We start from the raw sequence: 25,050 nt of genomic DNA, 5'->3' as shown, positions 1-25,050 counted from the left end.
TCATTTGGTAGAATATTAGTTTGCTTGTATGCAATGGCAATCACATGTAGATCATACCAAGTTCAGATTAATTTTTTATTTTTTAATATTGAGTTAACATGGATATTCTTCCATAATTATTCACTTGTACCCTGAGGGAAACATTACTAGTAGAGTACTGTGCTTATGTGCAGTTCCTTTTGCCTTTAGTTTGACAAATTCTGCTCATTTCCAAAGTTACCTAAATCAGTAACTTTTTGCTCACCCTCTCCAAGGAAATGAGTTCAAATATTCATAATATGGTAAGAATCTTTTGTCATAATGGTGCACTTTAAAAGACAACTTGGCAGTTTCTTACAAGGTAAACATTGTCTTACCATACTCAGCAATGATGTCCCTTAGTCTTTGCCCAACTCATTGTATTCTTATGTACACATATACACAAATGTCTGCCTGGAAGTATTTATAGCAGCTTTATTCATGACCACCACAAAACTAGAAGCAACCAACTCCTGTCTAGAGTAGTTTCACTTGAAAATGTGCACTTGAAAATGTTGATTGTTAGTGCTTTATTGAAATTGCCTTCTGTTTTTTGTCCATATGTTGATCTTAAGTACTGAACATCCAGAAACAGTATTTAACATACAAAACTGCTCCTGAACAATGGAATATATTAAATATACATTTAACACCAAACAATGACAAGAGGCAACTTAGCACAGCTGCCTCCCGGAGCAAGTGAATTCAGACAAGTCTCACTTTGCAGCAGGTTTGCTCAGCCTGTTCTCTGGGTATATTTTTTATTTAACAGACTTCATCAATAATGCTTCTTTTTCCCACAGACTCCATGACTGGTGTCCCAATGGTTCTGCTTCTTTGTATCCTGCTGGTCACAGCATGGAGGATAGCACCACGGCTGGTACATCGAGTGGCTGATGGAGCAGTGTAGGTTTCTTTTCCCCACATTTAAAGGGATGCTTACTTTTTGATTCTTGGTAAAATTGAATAAGTGAAAATAATAATATAACTTAAAAATAACCCTTGTTTACTTTTTTATTAGGCTTTGCATTGGGCTTTTTATCTTTATACTTGTACTAGAGGCCCAGTGCATGAAAATTCATGCACTAGAAGGGGGGGGTCCCTCAACGGGCCTGACCCTTCCTGGGCAGCTGCCATCCAAGGCTTGCCTGTGCCTCCAGCCGGCCCTGGGCAACTGGGGGACTAAGGGGACTGGGGGACTCCAGAGGCAGGTGCACGGAATGGCCGGGCCTGCCTGGGGATGGGCCTGGCCTTGCCGCGTGCCTACTGCCCCAGAGGGGCTGAGGGGACTGGGCGCTGCCATCTTGTGGCTGTGGGTGCCGCCATCTTTGAGGGTGGGACAGTCAATAAGCCTATTTCCTCTTTATTAGATAGGCTTCTTTGCATTTGTTACAATGCATAAAGTAGCTAAAGTAACAAAGACTGAATGAGGGAATCAGTATATTGAGGAATTACAGAGTTTGGAGGAGATTTAAAGAGATCGTTAAAGTTGATAGCTATGCATAACCTCAAAACCTATAAAATACTAGTTGTTAATTGTGTCACAATTAATATGAATGCTACCATCATATAAAAAAAGCAATGAAGCCGAACCAGTTTGGCTCGGTGGATAGAGCATTGGCCTGCGGACTCAAGGGTCCTGGGTTCGATTCCAGTCAAGGGCATGTACCCTGGTTGCGGGCACATCCCCTGTGGGGGGTGTGCAGGAGGCAGCTGATCGATCTCTCTCATCGATGTTTCTAACTCTCTATCCCTCTCCCTTCTTCTCTGTAAAAAAATCAATAAAATATATTTTTTAAAAAATAAAATAAAAAAAGCAATGAAAAGAAAGGGTCAGACAAAATCAACTCATGTGCATAGAATTACACATCTAGAGCTGTGAACTTAAACCAAATAAGTTTTAATCAACTAATTTTTAAAATAGCGACTAGCAGTTGTTACACTCTATTATTATTAACTCTTGTTAATTAACATAAATTTTAAAAAAACATACAATGGAACCTAAATTATATTTAATATTCTCTGCCATAGCTTGTTGTTTAGAAACTATATAATACATTAAATCAGAAATAAAAATATGAATTCATGAAGTTCTATAAAGTATTCCATATTTTTTTCTGACGAATGAGTTGTATTGCATCATGTTGAGCACAGAGCATGGCATTTTTGGTATAGCATATTATATATTCATGTCATTGCTAATAAAAGTCAACTGTCCTTTTAGTTACAATTTGCATTAACAGCTCATCAATATAAACGAAAATGATTTATTAAAATATTACTGAGCAGAGACTGAGTGGCTCAGGGGATTGATTGGTAATGGGATATGTAGTCTTTTCTTTCTAGGTCACTGATTTGAATTACATCTTGGCAGAGAGTGGAGGCTACTTGGTGCCATATGGTGTGTGGAATGGGGCGGTGATGTCAGTCTTATTTTCAGTAAGTGCTGTCCATTTAGTTTTCAATATTTCAAGGAAGCAGCACTTGACTCTGAAGTCTCCATGGACCCAAAACATTATTATATATACATGTGTAAAAAATGTTCATGAGAAAGATGAATGTTACCAAGAATAGAAAAGAGTATTAGTCATTACAACATTTTCAATATGAAAATATTTTTATGACTTCTGTGGGTAGTTTTGAAAAGGGTGAAAATAAGTCTTTTAAGATAATGTAAATTAACATGTGTGTTTTTTTAGGTTTTTTTATACAAGTAAAAATCTAAATCCTATGAGAATGAATCATAGCTTAAAATAATAGAGTGTTATAACTGGGAAAGATTGAGAAATCTCTTTAACTAACATTATATTATGGGTTAATGAAAATGAGTAATAGAAAGTTAAAATGACTTCTTCAAAATCATCCAGCCCTGATCTATAGCTGAACCGTAAGTTGCAGATCAACACTCTTCTTTCATTGCTTGTGCTATGTCGTGTTTAAGATGGAGTCCTAATACATAAGAGAAGTATCATTTTCCATTCTTTTCAGTCCAAGATAAAGCAAGGAAAAATTAGGTCAAAAGACCTAAAAGAGTATTTGGAGATCATCTGATTATCTGTGAAGCAAATCTAAAATCTGCAATCAGACTGTTAGAATAAGTGAACTCAGCTACAGTGTTCAAAACAAACTCAATCAACAAAAATCAATCCTATTTATATGTAGTAGCAACATAAATTTAGAAAACACTATTTTAAAAAACAACAGGTCAATAGCAGCAAAAATAAATACTGGGAATAAATCAACTAAATGGCACCACTACACAAAAATCTGTAAATCTTTGAGATACATTGGGAAAGACCTAGAGAAATGAAGGAATGTGTCCTGTGTACCTGGATTGAAAGTTTAAATTTTGTACAATTATTTATCTCCTCAAGTAATTCTTCCGATTCAATGCAATGTCAATCAAACTCCTATATACTTTAAGAGAAAATGTACACATTTCTTTTAAGATTTTATGGAAAAGCAATAAACCAAGAATAGGGACATGGAAAACCAGACTTTTAAGACATGGTTTGGCAAGGACAAAGAGCACTTGCTTTAAATTGAGTTCTGGGCAGGTGATTTTCTTTTCTTTTTTAAAAAATATATTTATTGATTTTTTTTTACAGAGAGAAAGGAAGAGAGATAGAGAGTTAGAAACATTGATCAGCTGCCTCATGCACACTCCCTACTGGGTATGTGCCCACAACCAAGGTACATGTCCTTGATCAGAATCGAACCTGGGACCCTTGAGTCCACAGGCCGACGCTCTATCCACTGAGCCAAACCAGTTAGGACTGGGCAAGTAATTTTCTTTGACTAATGAAATGTGAGCAGAAGTATATCCTTTGTTTGCCAAGGGGGAGAGGTACAAAATACTCATGTCTGCCACATACAATTCCAGGTTTTAGTTTGGATGATGGAGAGGATGAAAGTGTATTCACTTCTTAGGTAGGTGGGCACAGTGATAAGTGATTTTTCTATTCTCATAGCAGAGCAAATATATTGACACCCATTGTGATTAGCAGCTACACAAAGGCAAATGCCCATGCCAAGTTAATATGGCTACAAAATAATCCTTAGAAATGAAACATAGAAATTTATGAATAAGGATGACTTCCATTCATGAAAAGACTAAATTATGAATTACTGTATTGCCCTGAGTTTGGTAGTAATTTGGTAAAGATATCCTTTAAAATTCAGTTGCTATATATTTTTAAACATGTAATAAATTCAAGGTTATGTGTTTTCATTCATTCTAAATGCTAGTATTTCATTTCTGTACAAAAAGTTACGTTAAACTTAGTTTTCCATTAATATCTCTATGAGCAAGAATAACCCTTATTATTATAGGACAGAAATGCCTAATGAATACAGCCTTCCATCTTATATTAATTACATGCTCTATGTGTGCTTACGGTGTCCAATTTACAGAAAGCAATTTTCTCCTTTATTTAGATTCCTGAATGATGTACAGATTAGAATAATGGGTAACATACTGAGATGCTAATAGCCTACATGCAGGGTTCTTCCCCTCCCCCACTAATGGTTCTGATATTTTTTAGATATAATTTAAATCATATCAATGCTGTTAAAATATTTTTTCGTTTGAAGACAATATTCACTTTAAAATATATTCTAATTAAAAATAAATTCAAATATATTTCACATATGTTGGTGTCTATATCTTTAACTAGTTTTTGTATTATAAGTTAAATAACATCATCTTCCAAGGCTGTAGTCATTTATGGTATGTTAATGCCATTTTACCTATAATTATGTAGATATATTTTTATCTCTCCATTCATACTTAAAGTATAGGATGTCAACTTGGAGATAATATTTTGTACAAAACAACATTTATATTTTTTCTTTTTAAAAAAATATTTTTATTTATTTCAGAGAGGAAGGGAGAGGGAGAGAGAGATAGAAACATCAATGATGAGAGAGAATCATTGATTGACTGCCTTCTGCAAGCCCCCTACTGGGGATCAAACCCACAACCTAGGCATGTGCCCTGACCAGGAATCAAACCATGACCTCCTGGTTCATAGGTTGATGTTCAACCACTGAGCCACACCAGTTGGACAACAAAACTTAAAATGTTAGTAAATAAAAAGAATCATTCATGCTCAGTTTATAAATTTCAAATAATAATTTATTTCATCTATTATTTCAGTTATCCAATCTCTATGATGTTCTCACAGTTGCATTCAGTACTAAGTTCCATGACATCATCTTTAAGAAACAAAAGTTTGTTTCCATGAAGTGTCTGCTTTTATTCACTCTCCTTCCATACATGTACAGTTGACCTTCAGATCAAACATAGCAGTACAAAATGCACGTTTGGATAGGCATTTTATAACTTAAATTGAAATTTAACTTATTTTTATTTTGTATCTTAATAGTGTATGCACAATCAATTGAAATCAAGTGTTGTGGAGTCAATGAATAAAGAAAAGAACAACAGCTGGTCTGAAAACGACAAATACCTTATGAGCTCACTCATATGTGGAATCTAATAAACAAAGTAAACTGATGAACAAAATAAAACCAGAGGCAGGGATATGTGGAACAGAATGACAAATGTCAGAGGGGATGGAGGTCGGGATGACTAGATAAAAGAAGGTGAAGAAATTAACCAAAGAACATATATGCATACCCTGTAAACACAGACAACAATGTGTTGAAGGCCAAGGGAGCAGAGGCAGGGGCTTGGAGGATATGGGCAAAGGGAAGAGGGGAAATGGAGGACATATGTGATAGTGTCAACAATAGCAAATAAAAAACAAAAATAATTTAAAAACCAAATTTAAAAACTAAATTAAATAATTTAAAAACTAAAAATTTCTCAACTACACTTACACTGTGTGAGCATGCATATTGTAAACACCCTAAAAGCAAGCTGTTATTGAAAAGACTTTTATTATTTAGTTGCTATGTTTTAGGAAGTTTACCAAAGGGTGAGTGAAATCTTGACAAAACATCTTCATTTATGTCAATAGTTTCATATCCTGTATGCCAACATTTAGACGATCTTTAAAAGTTTAGAACAACGAATTCACTTACTTTTTGAGTGTGAGAAATAATTAAAAGTGTCAAGAAGAGTAAGAGCAGCATTCTAACATGCCTTTCTTTAAAAAACAATCTGCCCAAACATATTTCCAGGATCTTTCTCTGGCTCCTATGAGGTAGAGAAGCTCAGTAAAAGTCTCTGATGTTTTTACAAGTGAAGCAGGAATTTTAGGGGTAAAATAGGACAGGATCGGGAATTTGGGGAAATTAAGGGGACCATCGAGGAAACACAGGGCTGCAGAGCAGCAGAAGGTATATTTCCATAGAATAGGGGAGCTGGAAAGCTGCAACAGGTACATTCCATAGAATGAGGGAGCTGAGAAGAGCAAAAGGTCTATATTTACAAAATAAAGGGAAGGAAGCCCTTCATTCATTCAGAAGAAGAAAGCCCAGAGGGAATAGAAAAACAATAAGGAAGGAGTCGGGGGAGAACCTCACATGTCCCATGTGAGACTCAACCTTTGAGCCCAGGAGTTACTATAGTGACCAGTCTAGTGGAATAGGGACCAATCAGAGGGGCTATCAAGGCACCAGGATCTGTAACCTTTATAAGCCACAGGGAAAAAGAACTCAGTGGGACCCTTTCCCCCTCCCTACTTGGGAGTCCATTCTGTGGGACTCTGTACTTGTTCTTCAATAAATCTCCACCTTTGCCAAACCACTTTCTGTCCGTGGATTCATTCTTTGATTCGGCAGACAAAGAATCCAGGTTTCAGTCCAAAAATTCTGTATAACAAGATAATGCTAATAGATAGGCAGCAAAGTGGACTAATGGTTATTTTATGTAACAGGATAAATGAAGAAACAAACTACTCAAGGTTTCTATCTCCAAGGTTTCTATATATATACACACACAAAATGGTACCAGAAGCAAAGTGTTAGAATTGAGAGAATCACAAAATTAGGGAGGACTTTGTAAAAATCAGGATGTCAATAAGCTGGCAAAAGATACACATCAATGGCTAGTGAAAGCTGCCTCATATAATCTGCCATAATTATTTAGTTCTAAGCAGCTAACAATTACCAAATGCCATGTTATTTTATGACCATCTGAAAAAAAAAAAAGCCTTGCTATTACGATCAATACAACCAATGCTGCTTTTGATTGTAAGACCCAACCCACTCTCAAACATGGTATGATATGAAAATATATATGACTTAAAGCTGATGATTATGATAATACATGAAACTAGGAGGAACCTAAAAAAATAGAATTTATTCTCATCTCACAGCTAGAAGATGGGAAAGCTGCACTAGTTTGCTAAGGGAACTAAAAGGAGGCTAGTGAAAATCCTTCCTCAAGTTTATAATATCTACAAATGATTACCCAGCATCAGATCCCAGAGGGTGGTTTAAATTAACCTCTGACCTCAGCCTTAATTTAGCAATCCATGAGCCACGCACAAAAGATATAAAATGAAATCTTTTGTCAGCAGATCAATCGCATTAGCATGGTCCATTACAGGAAAAGACAAAGAACTATGCAAGAAGTCCTTGTCCTGAACTATTCCAGCTCCTCAAATTTCCATTTGCCTCCATGCACCAGTGTAATTAGGATTCTTCCCGTAACTTCCGCTGGTATGTAAAAGTTTTTGCTGTCTTCTCAAACTCATTCAACAGAGAAGTCCTCAGGCCATTAGTCTAAGCATCAGGCATTTGGAAGACTGGAATGGGTTTTGCACCTTGCAGAGAAATAATATTTGTTGAGTTATTGAAAAGACAGGGCATCAAAGACCATATATGTAAGGCCAATTTTGATTATTTACTTAAATAAAATTCTACTAGCATCCTCACCCTTGTAGGGAATTTAAAAATCTGCTAGCTTTTTTACTATTATTCACAAATGACCTCAAGAGGCCCCAAAAGAGACTATCTTCTCAGCCTGCTGCCAGATGCCAGGTCAATTGTGTGGGTCTAGCTGTCTTAGGTTCAGCCGGGAGGAAAATGAAAACGTCATTCGATTTTAGGTCTGAACAACATCCTCTGATACACATTAGTAGAAACATTTCATAGGGGACAAATGCACATGAGTAATTTGTAAACCTAGTACCTGTGGAGCCATTCTTCACTGGTAAGAAGCAAAGGAAAGGATGAATAATTAACACCCCTCTCACATTTATAGAAACCTACTAACAATTTAAACAACGTTAATTTGATCCTGCAATCCTTGTGATGGCTCTAAATTCAAATTGAATCACTAAATCAAGCAATTCAATATTTGTTAGTAGAAAAAGATATACTTTTAGAAGCAATTTTGTTAGCATATGATTTTTACTGTTTTTCCCCCAAAAGATGACATTAATATTAAAAGTTAAATAAGGTTTAAATTAGTCTTCTTTACACAAAACATGTTTTTTCTATTGAATTTTGCAGACACTTCCATTATTCTTTTCATTTGGCATCTATTTCCACTAAAACAAGTAATATTGTGTTACAACAATATAACTTGAATCTTGAAAAATGAGAAAAAACTTGGTATTTTCATGTAAATTCTCAAGCACAGGAGAGAAACATGTTTGTTTTCACTTTTTAATAGCTGCTTCATTGAAAGCCCTAGTAAACAATGTTCTTTTCTATGATTTCTCTCCAAGGTCCACGCCCTTCCCAGATCTTGAACTGTTTTTAAAAGGCAGAAATGTGATTTTTTTTTTTTTTTTTTTTTTTTTTTTTTTTTGCTCTTGTGGGGTAGAGAACAGATAAAACAGGTTAGCAATAATGCATGCAAAAATGTCAGAGAAGGTGGGTTGCCAGATAAGAACAGCACACCCAGTTCAGTTTGGATTTCAGGCAAACAACAAAACATTTTTTGGAATAAGCATGTCTCAAATATTTCATGGGACATACTTATAATAAAAGAAATTTATTTGTGAAATTCAAATTTAACTGAGCACTGTTTTGCTATTGTTTTTGCTAAATCTGACAACTTCATGTAGGGATAAACTGAAAGGTTATTTACTTCCTAGAGAAGGGAATCCTTGGAGGTTTCTGTAAAGGTTAATTTTATGTGACAAATTGACTAAGTTAAAGGATATTCAGATAGCTAGTGAACCATTATTCCTGGAAGTGTTTGTGAGGTTGTTTCTAGAAGAGATTAGCATCTGAATCAGGGGACAGAGTAAAGAAGATAGCCTTCATCAATGCAGTGGGCATCACCCTATTCATTGAGACCCTGAATAGAACCAAAAGCAGAGAAAGGATGGATGTGCTCTCTGCCTGAGCTGAGACAATGGTCTTCTACCCTCAGATATCTGCACTCCTGGCTGATGGACCTTTCCAGTTGGACTGGCACTTAAACTATTGCCTCTTAATGGTTCTTAGTATTTTACACTTAACCTGAATTATACCATGAGCTTTCCTGGTTCTACAGCCTGCAGACTCTCAGTCATGGGACTTCTTGGCCTCCAGAATCACATGACTTAGGTTTTATAAAATATCTTTTATTGGCTTAGTTTCTCTGGAGAACCCTATGGTACCTATATGTTCTTTCCTTGTGAATGATTTTCAGTTTTGTAGTTTTAGAAATAAACCATACTATTAGACTAATCTTGTTTCATATCTTAAAAGTTATAAAAAGATTGGGAAAGAAATAAAATAGGACATTAATTTTATACTACAATGATTAGATTCCCATGACTCTGCAGAGTGGGGACTTCCTGTCCATGAGATAGTAAGGTATTCCAATTCTGTCACCTAGGAAAATAAAAGATTCTCCCAACATTCTCTTCAAATCCCCAAATTTGTGTGCTTGTGCCTCAGGTCTCAAAAAATCTCTTTGTTTGGGTCTAGCTCAAACTGCTTTTATAAAAAAAATTTGTTTGAGCATTGGGTTTTATAAATTTGACAAACTTAACTGAAAATGTGTGATGTCACATTAGATGTAATATATTGCACAATGCACAGTGTTGATCTCCAGCCAGCCAGCACACTCATGGGTACTGAGGTGCACTCTGAACTGATGCTATGTGGCAAGTATTGTCCTTTCATGCTTTCCTAAACTGGCCTGACCCTTTCCTTTCCCCATATAGGTTCAACAGTAGTTCTAGAAATATCCTATATAATAAAGAGGTGATATCAAATTGAGCATCATGCCCTCACACAAGATGGCCGCCCCCATGTGGGCACAAGATGGCCACCACCAGATGGCTGGCAGGGGAGGGCAGTTAGGGGCGACCAGGCCAGCAAAGGAGGGAAGTTTGGGTGACCATACCAGCAGGGGAGGGCAGTTGGGGCGACTGGGCCTGTAGGGGAGGGAAATTACGGGTGACCAGGCCAGCAGGGGAGGGCAGTTGGGGGAAACCGGGCCTGCAGGGGAGGGCAGTTGGGGGCAATTGGGCTGGCAGGGGAGCAGTTATGCATAGATGAGACTGTGAGGAGAGTGGTTAGGGGGTGATCAGGTTGGTAGGGGAGTGGTTAGGGGCAATCAGGCAGGCAGGCAGGCAGGCGAGTGGTTGGGAGCCAGCAGTCCCGGATTGTGAGAGGGATGTCCAACTGCCGGTTTAGGCTCGATCCCTGTAGGAGTCAGACATCCCCTGAGGAGTCTGAGATTGGAAAGGGTGCAGGCTGGACTGAGAGACACCCCTCCCCCCCACATGCATGAATTTTGTACACCGGGCCTCTAGTATTTTAAAATAAAAGTTTATCTATAATTATTCTTGAAGAACAAAAGCAATAAATACTTTATTAAATTCAATGCATAAAGTCTATACAGTAGTTTGCCCTGTGACCTCAGTTCTCTAACAGATCCAAGAAGAGATGTTACAGTAATTTTTTAGTTTGTTTAATTTCTTTTAAAAAATGTTTTTATTGATTTCAGAGAGGAAGGGAGAGGGAGAGAAAGATAGAAACATCAATGATGAGAGAGAAACATTGATGGGCTGCCTCCTGTACACCCCTACTGGGAATCAATCCACAACCCAGGGATGTGCCCTGACCAAGAATCAAACTATTACCTCCTGGTTCATAGGTTGATGTTCAACCACTGAGCCACACCGGGGTGTCGGGGGTGGCAGTTTGTTTAGCTTTTTATTTGTTGTTAGGAACAAGTAGACTTCCAAACTCCTTAGAAGCCTGATCAGAAGCCTGTTGAAAATATTTCAATTACTTTAAAAAATGTTTTTAATTTATTGATTTGAGTAAGAAAGAGGAAGAGAAAGAGAGAGACATTGATTTGTTGTTCCACTTATTTATACATTTATTGGTTGTGTCTTGCATTTGCTCTGACTAGAAATCAAACCCGCAACCTTGACATGTTGGGACGACTATCAATTACTTTTAAATGTTTGTTAATATGTTTTATAAAACAAATGTATCCTTCCTGTTTCTCATAAAATAAGCTCCATGAATCATAAATGATGTTTGTCACTTTATCTATCTTAGACAGGGAATATGTTTTTCTTTAGTACTTCACGGAAAGCCACTTCCCTCTGGCAGCAGGAATTAGGTTTTATTTACAGATATCATAAAACTTTTAAATTACTATACTTTACAAACATTACTTAATTTTCCATTCATACTATGAAGTAAATATATGTTATAAGGGCAGGGTTTCTTAGGAAAATAATAGGCTAGAGATTGAGTGAATTGTTCAGCCTGAGATAACTATTAATGGCATTTTATATTAAAGGATAATGACAGAATGGCACAATATTTTCTGGAGTTGAATTCTAATAGTATTACTGAATTTTAGTAAAATATAACCACCAGGTATTTTAGCAAATATGGATGAATACAACATTTTGTCTCAATGGTGTTTGTCACTTAATTTAAAAAAAGGGCATCTGAAATACTTTCAACAATAGAGATAAACTAAAAAATAAAATAAATAAAAGGTAGACTGAAGCAACCTACATTTTAATTATAAAGAAAAATGTAGAGTTAGAATTTAAAATGATTTTTCTTTCTAGTTACATACACGATTTTAGGGTCTAGAATTCCTTTGCAGATATTCACAAGCAACAAGCTATATTGACTCTCATCTATGCCAAGAAAATTGTAGTTGCTATTAACTAAATTTGTGTCACCTTTGTTTTTCACAGATTTTAAAAAATGCAAGATGGTTTGCTTATAAAGACGTGTCAGCCAATAAATTACTTTATTTGTGGAGTTTAAAACTTTCCAAAGTATGCCTAACAGTTTTTCCAATATAATGTGCCTTGCAACCTTATCCACACTACTGGTATTCTGTTTCCGAAGTTTTAAAAAGTAATTTCCCAAAAAACGGTTGACAAGCCACTCTTTAAAATGATTGCTTACTTGAACAAGTGCCTACCAAGCTATTTTCTATAAAGACTGCTCAGAGAAACTTGTTCCACATACTGTTTAAATCACAATAGATATTTAAAAGAATAACAGAAAACATTAATTAGAGCTCTTTTAAAAGCTTCGAGACAGGCCAACACTAAAAGACTATAATAGCTTAAAATGGCTAACTATGCAAATCTGTTTCTTTTGGTTTGACGTAGGCACTTAGAGTGTCATCTAAAATTGTTCCAGTATAAAATGGTTAATGCTTATAAAACTATGCATTCATTTGTTCTACAAATATATCTTTCTCTAATTAATTAAATAATGCTTGATTAACATATAAGTAAATATATTTTTATAAGTAAAATTATAAAGGTGTCCAATGATTGTATAGTTTTAGTCTATTAGCAAAGTAGCCATTGCAAAAGACTTTTTTAATGTAGCTAATAAAAAGACGTGAAGTAGTCCTCACAGTTCTTATTCTTATTTTATGAACCCTCTATTTTAAAAAGCCACAAGCATACTTAAGTCACCTAAAAATGGTGACATGAAATCTCTGTGGACCTTTAAATTATAGAATGTCCATTTCTGATTTAATGCATTAGTCTATAGGCACAAGATCAAAATAACAGTTCTTCACTTCTGGCTAATTCAACTATATGAATTGGTGTGTCAAAAACTCTATGCAAATTCGCATTCATTTAGTTGTAATAATCTCCTTTATGTGGTGTCTTTGGCATGCTTTAAGTCTCTTCTTCAGGAAGAGTCCCTTTTAAAGGCTAACCTGATAGGTCCCTTTCTTAAAGTCATTGTACCATATAACCTAGTCACTGGTATTATTAACTCACTAGAGATCCGGTGTACGAAAATTGTGCATTGGAGGGGAGGTTCCTCAGCCGGGCCTGTGCCCTCTCACATCAGTCTGGGACCCCTTGGGGGATGTCCACCTGCCGGCTTAGGCCCTATCCCCCAGAGATCAGGCCTAGGCTGGCAGTCAGTCATCCCTCTCGCAGTCCAGGGCTCTCAGAGTTTGGAACCCCTAACTCCTTACTGCCCACCTGCAGTGGAGGCAGGAGAGGCTCTCGCACTGCAGCTGTGCTCATCAGCCATGAGCCCAGCTTCTGGCAGAGTGGCACTCCCCCTGCAGGAGGACACTGACCACCAGGGGGCAGCTCCTGCATTGAGCATCTGCCCCCTGGTGGTCAGTGCACGTCATGGTGACTGGTTGTTCCGCCAGTCGTTCTGCCGTTCAGTCGATTTGCATATTAGGTTTTATTATATAGGATGACATTAGAATATTCCAGGGATTATACAGGCAGTATACACCACAAGGTGGGAGTCTCTGGGGCAATCTTAGTATTCTGCCAACCATACTGATTAACAGTAAATGAAAGGGAAAATGCTTAAAATAAAATCTATATATATAAAACCCTAAGTGATTGGTCGACTGCTCGACCACTTGACTGCTCGACCACTCAACCGTTCGACCATTTGATCTGTCACTATGATGCACATTGACCACCAGGGGGCAGATGCTCAATGCAGGAGCTGCCCCTGGTGGTCAGTGCACTCCCATAGTGGGAGCGCCGCTCAGCTGACTGACGGGCACCAGATGCCAGGCTCACGGCCAGTGAGCACAGCTGCAGCAGCGCGAACCTCTCCTGCCTCCGCAGCAGTGCTACTGACCACCAGTGGAGGCAGGTGTTGCGGGGAGGGATGAGTGGGAGCAGTGCAGCGCCTGGTCAGGGGTTGGGCTCCTCCCAGGGCTCCTGCTGCTTCGCACACTACTACATCTCTCAGGGGATGTCAGACTGCTGGTTTGGGCTTGATCCAGGCATGCAGGGATGGGGCTGAAACCGCAGTCCAACATCCCCTGAGGAGTCCCAGATTGTGAGAGGGCATAGGCTAAGCCGAGAGGCCCCAATGATGCACAAATCTGTGCACAGGCCTCTAGTATTAAACTAGAAATCATATCATGAACACACATGCACACATATCACTGAAAATAATTACATCAAAAAGTTGTTTTTCTCTCTAAATGAGATTTTTTTTCTGTTTTTCCATTTCATCACAATAATCTTTAAATTTTAACAAGCATAAATTAAATAAACATTTTATCAAAGCTTCCTTCCAGTATTACTGTGGACATTTTCGGTTTTGCTTTATCAATCCACTTACAAAGTTTGACTAATAACCTTTATATAAGAAAAATAAAATAATTCTAATTATGTTAGTAAAGAAGAATCCATTTGGGGAATTTAATATGTGAATGCAAAGTACATCTTTTTTAACATGATACAGTTTGATATAAGAAAGGAGAAGACGTTGATATTATAAAACTATAGTAATAAAATCATGTGTAAAAGAAAAGAAAAGATTATTTTTCCTGTTTGATATTTGATAAATCTAAATTTTCATACTTGGTTTTAGTTAAAATGAAAGCATTTCTGTCTATTTACCTCTCGGTTACATGTGCCATGCATTCTGATTGACATTCAACCCAAAGCTGATTTCACTCTGCCACCCACACTGCCTCTAGTGGTCGCCTCCAACCAACAAATCATACTGCATATATTCAAGGGACTGACACGCATCTTCCTTTTCACTAAAGGGAAACAGCTGGAAGGGCAGAAGTGTGCCAAAATCCTGCTGCAATCTGAAGTCAAATAGAAGTGACTTTTCTTTATACATTGTAATCAATCACATGCAATAGTGTCCTCTTCCATTAAACAGAATTTAAAAATGTATATTTCTGTTGATATGCCACAATACACTTATTACCATATAAAGGTTTTTACTTTTTTCATAGATTTTCATCATTTTTAATTCCCTGCTACTACACATGAAAAGACATTCAGGAATGATCTAGAAATGCAAGCAAGTCTTCATTGCCATTTGATAAATAAAGTCACTTGAGTGGTTTTGAGGAAGAAGTGTTTTGCTAAAAGCATAAGAACATGGAATGCTATCAAAGGATGCTTATAATAATTACATACAAAGAAGAAACTTTTAGCAGAGCCCATGTACAACTTAATTATTTTACAAGTGAGGAGAGACTTAATATTCTATAAGACAAGGGATAGTCAATTTCCCCCCTTAGCAAGATAATTAGTTGTTCTTGCTTTTTAAAGTATAAAAGTATTGCAGGAAGGCAATTAATTGTTTTCTTCACCTGAAATTGCTTCTAATCACCTAGTTATGCCTAGCTGAGGAGAAGCCAAATAGAGGAAGAAATGGAAATCATAACACCCACATACATTAACATAACAGGAGCATAATACAGTGGTGCTTATATTAAGATGTGTATTTCTTGTTTTTGTTTTTAATTAACTTTTATTTTAAACACCGGGTTTTTATTTCAAAATAACATCATTCATGAGACAAAGAAGAAAGGAAAAATAAGAAAAGAGCCAATATAATTCAAATAAAGCCAACTAGAGGAGGGGTGGGGGGAATGATGTTGTTTGAATATTTGTTCTTAGCATTAAACTTGATTTTTTAATGTGGATGTTATGTAAATAAGTACATTATGTTTACTGTTTCAGATTTTGCTAAATATGAGATTACGGTGTTTTGTTTTGTTTTGTTTTTTCCAGAAAATAATGGCTATAGCATATAACAGATCTTACACTTATTTGTATTATATCTTTAAGTTAATTATATTAGGTCTTAGTAATGCCATCTGAGTGGAAATGTCAATCACAAAATGTGTTCATAGAAAGCTTTCAAATAATTATAGATAAAACACTATGATAATTTGCTCTATAATAATGACACACATATAAATTATAAAGTATTATCTAATATAAATACATGTTTAATATTCAGACTTCATGCATTCACTTAATAATGAAATCTTCTTTTGTTCAATTTGATATTGCCTTATAGCATTTTTTGACATGTAGCAATTTGATATTTATAGCAAAAATCTTAACTAACTTATGTTTTAAAATCTGTCTTAAATTTAGATCTCTAAAGACATTTTTACCTTAATGCTCTCCACTTCATCTTGTCCAATGGCTGTCAACCTTACTGGGGAGTTAGGTGGGATCAGGCCATTTAGGGTAAGGGTGGGGTATTTTCCATGTCCCCACCTGTTTCTGGTGGAAGTGGGATTCTTTGGGTGCTATGGAACAAGAATTTCCTGAGGCCTCCATGGGAGGATGAGATATCAGAAAAGCTTTGTTTCTGTGGAATTTAACCCCTGGGTTTCCAAGGTCCCATCCCCCTCCCTTCCTCCAAGAAAAAGGTTCCATCTCATCTTCAGCAGGGCTAAGACCAAAGCTGTTGCCCAGAGTTTCCACTCCACACTTGCACGGTCCAGTCCAGCATCAGGCTGGGTTAGCTTGTGTTCCCAGCTTCAGTCCATTGCCTGTGGGATCCACATGCTGTGGGCCGTGCAGCTAGGGCCACATGGCCATGGAGGGAACACAGGTGAGTGCAAAGAAGCAGAAGCAAAGCCAGAGGAATAAGAGAGGAAGAGCTCCTTTGTCTGGTGGACTGTACCCTTCCAAGATTTTGCCTGTTTCCAGTGGCTCCACCCCCTGGCCAATTAGCTTTGTTCCCAGGTTAGACTGACAGGCAAGCATCTTCCCCACATCACTGGACTTCACTGTGCATGCCCCAACTTCCCCTTTGTTGGATCCCTTCCCCCCAGTGATCTGCAGGGAATGGACCTGTGGCTCCCTGGGGAGTGTGAGGTTGCATCTTCCTGAACTGCCCAGACTACCATGCCTATAATGTGACCCCTTTGCTCCTTTCTTATTATTAATATTAATAACTAGCCATTTGCAATGCTAACACTTTAAATTTAGTAATAAAACATAATTAATATGATACATTTTTATAGAAATATCAGTTCTCTGAGAACAGATATTTTAATTGTTATTTAATTTAACCCAGCCTTAGTCATACTGCAATTTATTCAGGAATCCAAAAAAATTCTGTGAGTTCAGGGAGCAAGTAGACGGACAGGATGAGACAGTCTCAAAACCCCTTTCCAACACACACACACACACTCAGTAAATGAAAAGCCACAAGGATGTTTGATATTAAAGAACTTGGAAAATAATTTTTTCCATGAGAATTTCTTTCATGGTTATTAATCTCCTGTGGAATGTATCACTGAATGTAAAAGTTACGTTTTATTTAGAATCTTCCACTTGACATAATCAAATACATGCTTTCCAGTAAATACAGCGATGGTATTCTTGCTTATGAAGCTTGATGGGAAAACTAGATGATGGGAGAAAAACAAAAAGGAAGAGGAGGAAAAGGAGAAGGAGAAAGAAAAGGATTAGAAATCTATGAAAGTTAAGTTTTAAAATATGTATAATGTCTTATTTTATCTGTTTTAAACATAAACTCAGGACTTTATAATGAATGAAAGTATTCCAGACATTAACATCCTGGAAAAAGAACCTCAAATAGCCAGTTAATCATTGTTCCAAAAGGCAGTGCATTCAATCAAAGAAAAACAGTATCTTCCCATAACTCTGGAGCAATCATGGTTTGATCCCTCAGACATTTATATCTAGCTTTATTTTAAAATGTTGATGCTCTTACAAAAAAGGTAGGACTCAAGATCATTAAAAAGAAGATTTAACGGAAGTTGAAGTATCTTCTATAAATCAAGTGAAGCTCCTGCAGGAATATGTCACATTAGTTGAGACAGCTATAACATCAATATTTTGATTGTCAACTGAAAAATATTGGACACTTTGGTTAGCATTACTGTTAGGAAAACCATTTAAGACACTGTTGAAACAACATGCTCTCTTCTAAAAGAATGGGTAGAAGAAGGATGAGCTATAATTAGTGAAACAGGGATTTTAGGGGTAAAATAGGACAGGTTTTAGGAAATTTTGGAAATTAAGGGGAACATGGAGGAAGCACAGGGCTGCAGAACAGCAAAAGTTATATTTCCATAGAATAGGGAAGCTGAAAGCTGCAACAGGTACATTTCCATAGAATGAGGGAGGGAGCTGAGAACAGCAAAAGGTCTATATTTACAAAAATAAAGGGAAGGAAGCCCTTCATCCAGAAGGAGAAGAGGAAAGCCCAAAGGGAATAGGAAAACAGTAAGGAGGAGGGGAGGAGGAGATTTTCACATGTCCCATATGAGGTTCAACCTTTGAGTTACTATAGTAACCAGTCTAAGGGAATAGTGACCAATCAGAGGGGCTATCAAGGCACCAGGATCTGCAGCCTTTATAAGCCACAGGGAAAAAGAACTCAGTGGGACCCTTTCCCCCTCCCTACTTAGGAGTCCATTCTGTGGGACTCTTTCCCTCTCCCCATGTGGGAGTCTGTACTTGTTCTTCAATAAATCTCCACCTTTGCTATACCACTTTCTGTCTGTGGATTCATTCTTTGATTCCAGCTGACAAAGAATCTGGGTTCCAGTCCAAAAATTCCATTTCATTAGGAGTTGAGAAATAAAAATTTTAGTTAAATTAAAAAATATATTTGTTACAAAAAGAACTTAATTTTAAAAGGTTAAGATTGCTTAAATAATAATTTCGTGGAATATTTTTTAGAACATATGACAGTCAATAAATAGGAATTACAAGTGAAAATGTTATTGCCCAAATTTGGATTCTCCAGAGTAGTTATTAAATAAATAACATGAAAGGATCTTTCAGAATGATTCTGGGATATCTTCACCTGTATAGGAAAAGTGATTTCAAAACTCCCCACAAAAACAGCTCTGGCCAGTGTTTCTAAGTGATTAAAGCACTGAAGAGTCAACAGTTTGATTCCTGGTCAAGGGCATGTACCTGGGTTAGGAGTTTGCTCCCTGTTTGGAGTGCTTGCAGAAGGCAACCAATCGATATCTCTCACACATAGATATTTCTCTCTCTCTTTCTTTCCCCCTTCCTCCCTTCCACTCTCTCTGAAAAGCATTGGAAAACAAATTCTCAGATGAGGATTAAAAAATAACCAAAAACATTGAGAACATAATGTTTTTCAGAGAATAAGATCTTTGGGCAAAAACTGCATTTTCACAAATTTGTGATAATTTATGGCCATAATGTGTGTTCTGAGATCTTCAAATGGCAAGAGTTTACCCATAAATCCTCTTATTAAAGGCACAATGTAAATATATTTATTTAGACAGGAGAATACCATACTTTTCTTCATTTAATCCATTACATTGCTATAAAAACACATATGTGGATGAAAATATTTATATTTGTATATGTATTTAGTTTATATTTCTTGTATATAGAAATGTGATCTGCTTACAAATATGGGACTCAACTGGCAAGAAATTGCAAATGACCTTTCATAATACTCAGCTTGCATTTAACTTAATAAGTTTAAAATTTAATTCAATTTTTGGCAATTCTAATAGGTTTGTAGTGGTATCATTTTCTTTTGCAATCAGAGTGATATATTTGCTATCTTTCTATGAAGTTTATTTTACCATTGTCCACATAAGAATTTCTTTATTCAACTATTTATACTCAACCCCATTCATTTTTTTCCCTGTTACACTCACTACTTTTCCTAAATATTTTAAAATTGTTTATCTTCTATTACTTTTAAAGATGTAACAGTATTTAAAATATTATTAAACCAGATATATTTCCCTCTTTCAAGTCAATAAAGCACCTTTTTTGTCAATATTAGTGAACATGTTCCTGACTTTCACATATATGTTTCTAAATTTCCTTATTTACCATTAAAAAAAACACACCACCTTGTTTTCCACCTCTCCGCTTATGATCAGTAGCCCTCTACAATGTTTCTTACTAGATAAACAGATAAGAGTTTACGTTAATCATGCTCTGTACCTATTTTCAAAAAATATTTGTTTTTTTAACATAGTTATCGAAAAACTTCAAGATTGATATCTCATATTTTTTTATAAATATCTAGCAGTTTTTATAGATAGTCAATATTAATACATGCATAATATTTGTGTTTTTAGCATATTTTATTACCTTTCCATTTTTTATGTTGTAATATATTAGGCTCTTCTAACAGATCTCATTGCTCATAACTGACTTATTAAAAACCTAATTTATTTTAATTCCTTAAGTTACCACAACTTCACCAGTGGGACTCTCTTTTAGTTAGGAAAGCATACAGCTTTGAGAGAACCCTTTACTTTTTCACCAAAAGCAAAAGTGTTTTTGTTCATCTTAGTTTACTCTGTTCCAAATGTATGACATGCTCCCCAATTGTTCTGTATTCTTCTTTTTCACTTCCTAGCCACACTTGAAGTTAGGTGAAGGCCATGTGATCAGTTCTTGCCAATATGTTGTGAGTGGAAGCGATGTGGATGCCCATGTGGTAAGGATTCTAGAAGTCACATGTGTGGCACTATTACGCAACAGGAAGACATATCCTGGATTCCCAGGTCACAGGTCAAGGAGACCCCAAACCAATCTGACAAGAAAAAGAAATGGTGTATTAACACCTGAGATTTCAGGGTTTCTATTCATGAAGTTATATTGTTAAAATAGGAAATGAGTTTAAGTCATCAGTGAATACAGAAGAGAAAAAGACACTGAAGCTATTAAAGAAATAAAACAAGCACAGCGATCATTATCATAGGCAGTGGGTACACAGACTAAGTAACAGAAGACTGCCAGTGCTTTTCAAGTACAGAATACAACAAATAAATAGAAAACCATTCAAAGTTGCAACACAGACCATTTCCAAGGAATGAAAGAAGAAGCAAAGCTGCAAAACGAGCCAGATTCCATGACAAATGAACCAGCAAGACTGAGACAGATCATTACTGACCATTTAATATGTAGAATTTCCAAGAGACAGAAAGAATGCTTCAAGCACACAGGCAGCAAAAGCAACCCCTGTTTCAGTCAAGATGATTTTGTAAATTTGCTTTTAACAACATTTCTCCTCTCCGAACTATCAAAAATAATCATAGTTGTCCTCAGGAACATCTCATGGGCCCTGAAATGGAATATAATCACACAGCAGTAAGCAGAGGCTGAGCCATGTGCCTGATGCTCCGGCTCAGGAAGCAGGCATAGACCCCATGAGTGGGACTCCTGTAGTTTACTGGGGTCTAGAAGTACCCTGAATTTGGCAGGGCACAGGTCCAGGTGAGTGTCATCATAATTGGATTGGGGATTATATTCTCTTGCCTTGGGAAGCCATAGATTTCTCTGGTCACTGTCCAAGATTATGATTTTATAGCTTGGGTATTTACTTTTGTGGGAGAGAAGCAGAAAATGTCATGAAGAGAGCACTTGGACCATGTCAGGCAATATCACACCTGACAAGATACTTAAGTTGCATATAAGTTGGTTATTCTTTGGGGCCCTGAAGTGTAAGTGAATGCAACAGCAAAATAGAATGGTAGAGTTAAGTAAGAATAGGGAGAGAAAATGAATAAATGGTCAAATAAGTCTATTACATTAAAACAGTAGCATTAAGGAAGACAACCAAATAATAAATGGACAAACAAAACAGAAAACAGACTCATAGGTATTCAAGAGAAAACTGAAAGTTTCCAGATGGGAGGAGAGTTGGGAGACTGTGAAAAAAAGGTGAAGGCATTAAGAAGTATTAATTGGCAGTTAAAAATTAGTCATGGGAAGTAAAGTACAGTATAGGTAATATAGTCAAGAATGTTGTAATAACTAAGTATGGTGCCAGGTGGGTACTAAAATTATTAGAAGGATCACTTCTTAAATTAAATAAATATCTAACCACTATGCTACACACTTAAAGCTAATATAATATATTCCTTTTTATTTAATTTACTAGTGGCCTGGGGCATGAAATTCATGCGGGGGGGGGGGGGGGGGAGTGTCCCTCAGCCTGGCCTGAACCCTCTCCAATCTCAGACATCCCTCTCGCAATCTGGGACTGCTGGCTCCTAACCACTCACCTGCCGCCTACTTGATCATCCCAACCACTCTGCCTGCTGGCCTGCTTGCCCCCAACTGTCCACCCCCACTGGCCTTCTTGCCCCCCAACTGCCTCCTCTTGATGGCCTGATCACTCCCAACTACCCCCCACTTCTGGCCTGATTGTCCTCAACTGCCCTCCCCTCCTGGCCTGATCGCCCCTAACTGCCTCTTCCTTGGCCCCGCCACCATGGCTTTGTCTGGAAGGACGTCCAGAAGGTCTCCTAGTCTAATTAGCATATTACCCTTTTATTAGTATAGATTGGATTGACACTGGTTGACAAAATAAAAAAGGTCTCAAGTGCACAATTCCACAACACATCATCTGTAGCACTGTATTGTGTATTCACCACCCCAAGTCAAATATTCATCCATCATCATCTTTTGCATTCATATATATTTCTTGACAAAATGTCTGTTCAAATTTTTTTTTCATCTGCCAATTAGATTGTTTGTAATCCAATCATGGAAAAAAGCAACAGAGTTTACCATCAGGAATATTGTCTCTGTTTCAAGGAAATGGATATTCTGGAGTATTATAATAAGGATTGTATTAGTTTTGGCAAAATTTTGCTGTATAAGAGAAATCTCTAATTTCACTGGCTTCATATATTGAGATTTATTTCTTATTTAGGTAAACTAAATGTTTCTGATTCATGTATAGCTTTCCTCTAAACTCTGATATAAAAAACTAAGCTCCACTGATCTTATGATTTTCTCATTTCTATAGATAGCTTCAAAGGTTGCCATGCTTTTCTGAATTAATCATGTAGAATGGGAAAGGACATGGGGAATGATCAATGGAACTTTTTATGGTCGAGGCCTGGAGTTGGCACACACCTGTCTCCACATATCCTACTGGTGGCAACTCAGTCACATGGCCATGACCAACTAAAAGGAGCTGAAAGGCACAGGGAAACTATGTGTCCAAGAAGATATTCTGTGAACACAAAGAAAGCTCTGCCACATCTCCCATTTTACCAAACATCTATGTCAAGCTTCTCATGTAGAGAACAATTCAACATCTTTCTATCACAGGTAACCCAAAATCTGATCAAACTGAAATTTCATCATCCTAGTATTGCCCAGTCCTCTCCATTAACCTCTGATATTAATGGATTATTGTCCAATGAACCCAAAGTCAAATTTTCTCAACCAATATGTATGATTAAGTCAAGAACAGAATAACTACATTCAAAAAGTGATCATGTTAAAAATAACTTTAATTTCTGTCTTTCCTATAGACTCACCAACTTCTCCCTCATTGGCATTGATGAAATACACTGATACATCATGAGTTGCCACATAAAAAGCCCACATATGAAAGAACTGAGGGCAACCTCCAGCCAACAACTAGCACAAACAGAGATCCTCAGCCCTGGCAGAGTGGCTCAATGAGTTGGAGCGGCGTCCCCTACACCAAAAGGTTGCAAGTTTGATTTCCGGTCAGGACACATACCTAGGTTGTGGTATGTATGGGAGGCAACAAACTGATGTTTCCCTCTCACATCTATGTTTCTCTCTCTCCCTCTCTCTCTGTTTCCCTTTCACTTTCTCTAAAAATCATAAAAACGTATCCCCAAGTGAGGATTAAAAGCAAAACAAACAAACAAACAAAAAACACAGAAGTCCTCAGGCCAACAACTAATGAAGAACCAAATTATTCTGACAACCACATCAACTTGGGAGCAGATCCTTCCCCAGTAGAGATCAGATGTAAGACCACAGGCCCAGCCAATCTTTGCAGCCTTTTGTGAGATCCTGAAGGAGAGTACATATTTATGTCATACGTGACTCCTTTCACATACAAACTGTGAGATAATAAATGTATGCTGTCATAAGCTGTTAAGTTTGTGGTAATTTATGACACACTATAGATAACCAATACACACATATCTATTTTTCTCTTTATAAATTTATCAGCAATAATATAAATTACTTCATGACATCCTTTTGAATGGACAATTCTGAAATTTATTTATTTCCCTCAACTACTTCCTTAGTGTCATATACTTGCTGCCTAGTGAAAAGTTCATCATAATCTGCCCTTAAATAACATCCCATTTTTATTCTTGGTGACAACACACACACACACACACACACTTATTACTAGAACATTTTAAATTTGTGATTACTAATTTTCCAGGTGCAAAAAACCTGAAGAAATTCTAGACCCTTTATAAAAAATAATAAAATATTTACTCTAAGTAACAGTTGTTTTGTATAGCAAACCAAGCATCAAGTAAACACCATGTAAATATCATTAAATTTTGAATTTTCAATTTCCTATTACTAGCAATTACTATAAACTATAATGTACATGCAGGCCAAATATTTTTTAAAGCCCTGTTGCTCAAATTAAATATTTTCACCTGAGCAGTCTTAGTAAATGTTGATAAGTGTCAGAAAAAAATAAAAGAGTAAACAATCTGCCAAAATTATTTACTAAGTGACTCAAGGATGAATTATGAACTATTGCATCTCTCGTCTTAGAGTAACAAATGCTTAATGGTTCAATTCCGATGTGAAACTTTCTATTTGATAAACTTGTTTTTGGATTCATTTTCATTAACTTCTGGTATTTTTAACTTTAGCTGGTAAGTAACATATTGGACATTTGCTTCGGTAAGTTGTCAGAAAAGCTGATTTAATCTCTTATACAAGGTGATTTCATGTTACTTTACATTCAGAAACTAAGGAATTAATTTATTTGAATATGTTTTGATTATTTTTGACAACTAGAAATGCTTATTTTGAGTACTTCTGGGATATTCATCTGGATGTTTGGTTGTATAACAAAATAATTGAACGTTTTTTATATAAACTGTCAATCAGCATTAGCTTT

The sequence above is a fragment of the Myotis yumanensis genome, unplaced genomic scaffold (assembly GCF_028538775.1).
Source record: "Myotis yumanensis isolate MYYU_CA2020_CCGP unplaced genomic scaffold, mMyoYum1.0.hap1 SCAF_2, whole genome shotgun sequence".
In the NCBI taxonomy this organism is placed as follows: domain Eukaryota; kingdom Metazoa; phylum Chordata; class Mammalia; order Chiroptera; family Vespertilionidae; genus Myotis; species Myotis yumanensis.
The sequence above is the reverse complement of the archived record's forward strand: the minus strand, read 5'-3'. Positions refer to the sequence as shown.